Here is a 3,076-nt window from a genome sequence, read left to right as displayed (position 1 = left end):
GGAAAAAAAAAAAAAAAAAAAAAAAAAAAAAACAGAAGAAGAAAAAACTACATTCTCGCTCGGCTTTTTAACGACTAACTCAAATAGATTCATTTACCTGTACGTTAGGATCGCAATATTGCAAAAATAAAATTGAATTTCGCTGCTTTTTATTATAATAGATAGTATTAACGAAGTTTTCAACATAGCGAATAATTGATTGCTCTTGCAAATAAGTGTCATAGATGACTCATGCTTTACTGAAAATTTCAATACACAAATTATTTATTCGTTGATAAATTTGAACGACTATTTAAATAATAAATAATAAATTAGTAAATTATTAGAGGCTAATTATTATTATTAGAAGATTATTTCGTGTGGTGATATTATTGATGGGTAGTAGTAGTGAAAAGTGCTTTTAAATTATGGAATCGCGTAAACTATAAATAATACGCCAAAATCATAATTTTCTCATAATTAATGAAATATTCTTTGCCACCATTCTCTTATATAAGTATATAATCAAAATAAACATATATCTTTGATTTATTGATAGCAGGAAGCTGGTGGTAACGTCCAATATACCGAACTTAGAGAATAATACTGATTCACTCTGTATATTGTGATGTAACAACTATTTATTCATAAATAACTATTGCACACGATAAAGTCATAGAAGTATCGTTTACGTAGTACAGATTTGTCAGATAAACATTTAAATATCAAATTGAAAGGCTAATTAATTAATAAAGTAATTTTATGTGTAAAAGAGAAAATACAATTATGTATTAACTGTTCTACAAGACTAACTCAACTCTTCGCGAATACAGAAATCACATTTAAGTATAATTAATAATGATTGCCAGTTAATAATGCTGCATTAACCGCGCATAATGTGTATTATATGAGAATAAGCGCAAAGAGCCAGTGGCGTTTAAAAAACAAAAAAAATAAATAAATAAAAAAAAAATAATAATAAATAAATAAAATAAAATAATAAAGAACTCACAAAATATTAATAAACGCTACCGCCGTGGAACTTTTGCACACTACGACAAAATATCTTGATTTATACGTGTGACCTGTTTGCGATGCCTCTTATGTTTGTCTGCGAAGGAATAATATAAAACAAATAATAAATTAAATGAGCTGAAGGATTAGGTAATTATTTTTACTAATTGCTCGACTAAGTGCTGGAAAGGCAAACCAATTAAATAAAAGATCTAGAAGTGCGAAAGAGTTAAACATCATGAGGTGTGCGTGACATGCTGGCGAATAAACTAATAAGACGAACTACAGGCAGGAACTATGGGTTTGCTACTATTTCTATAAAAGTATAATTAATTGTTACACTAAATCTTTTTTCTACAAGAGCTTATTCAAATCAGTAATAAATAGCGTGTACAGAAAGTTTGTTTTCATCAAACTAATTTGACAATCGCAGTCTCACTCGAGCTTGATATTTTAGATCAATCAAAATTACAAGTATAAGTACGTACAGTGCACATAAATTATTCTTTAAATACCAATATATATATATATAAAGAGAGAGAGAGAGAGAGAGAGAGAGAGAGAGAGAGAGAGAGAGAGAGAGAGTGAGAAAGAGAGATAATTAAAATTTATTTATAATAATATTGTTTTGATTGAACTTTATTAATTCACTAAACGATTAAAAGGACAATAAGTAAATATATACGACAAATATAAATAAAAATATTGTGATTTTATTCATTAGGATACTGCAATAATCTTAATTTCGTTCTTTTCAGGCAAGAAAGATGACCGAATATTCAAAAATTCACAGAGCATCTACTCGCATTTGGAGTTTATTGAAATCGTAAAAGTTGCTTAGTATTCTTATTCATCGTTATTTTATTTTAATTGCATAATAATGTCGTAGCAACAATAAGAGAATTTAATAATTGGCTTATATATATATATATATATATATATATATATATATATATTAAGCCCGATTTAGGAACGGATACTTTAGAATATTGTGCAGTAACGTTCGATTTTTATTTTTGTTTTATTAACAAATATTAATGTGATTAATTTATTTTCCATAAAAGTACAATTGCATGGTATATAGTAAATAAAATTACAAAAAAAAAAAAATAAAATAAATAAATAAATAAATAAATAAATAAAGACAACGACGACAACCTTTAAACAAAAATTAATTCAATTAATCGAGGAAATTATTTACATAAATCATTTACTCTGTCAATTCAATTCAGTTCTTATTATTAAAGAGACTGACTGAACGTAAATAATTGAAAAGACATAATACAAAATTATAATTACAGAAGTAAGAGAAAATTATGCTTAATGTTCAAGTATATTACAATGTCTTTTTCAAAATTATTATAATAAGTATATATATATTATTCTAAATAAATATTGTACTCTACCAACATACCAATTATTTAATTTAAAAATGTATATTAAACACAATAATCGTTCTATTGGAATGTGTCATTAACTTAAAAAAAAACATACCAATTTTCAATGTCGCTCTAAAATATTGCCATTAATAATGTAATTAATCGATATTAAGTACTTAAATATCCGTATAAGAATAAATTATTCTAAGCGGACATTTATGTTACTATTAATTTTGAGTCAAGTAAGAAAAAATATTTCGTCAATGTTTTACTACAACAATCATGATTTTTATATGTACATCCTGTATATACAAGTTACCAGATTTTTCAGACTTTTAATTTGTTGTATTGTTATGTCTTATTCTCATTCTGCATCGCACTAAATTTATAATTGATTTACTAAATTTACTCGAGGTACATAAGATATGCAAGTATAAATATCAAAATTAATCTGTCGGTTAATTAGAAATCTTTTCAAATAGTCAACACTCAATTGTTACGTGGTATAAGAATAAAAATTTTAAAATAACTTCAACGTTCATACAGACAGGCAAATTTATCTTTAAAATGATAGTCGAACATTAATTAACATTCATTCATCAAATATATTCCAATGATTAAATAAATAATTAAATAAATAATTAAATAAATAAATAAATAAATAAATAAGTATAAAAGAAAGATTTATTTGGAAATGCATCGAA

Source organism: Ceratosolen solmsi, unplaced genomic scaffold, assembly GCF_000503995.2.
Source record: "Ceratosolen solmsi marchali unplaced genomic scaffold, CerSol_1.0 scaffold6, whole genome shotgun sequence".
NCBI classification, from domain to species: Eukaryota; Metazoa; Arthropoda; class Insecta; order Hymenoptera; family Agaonidae; genus Ceratosolen; species Ceratosolen solmsi.
This window is presented reverse-complemented; position numbering follows the sequence as displayed.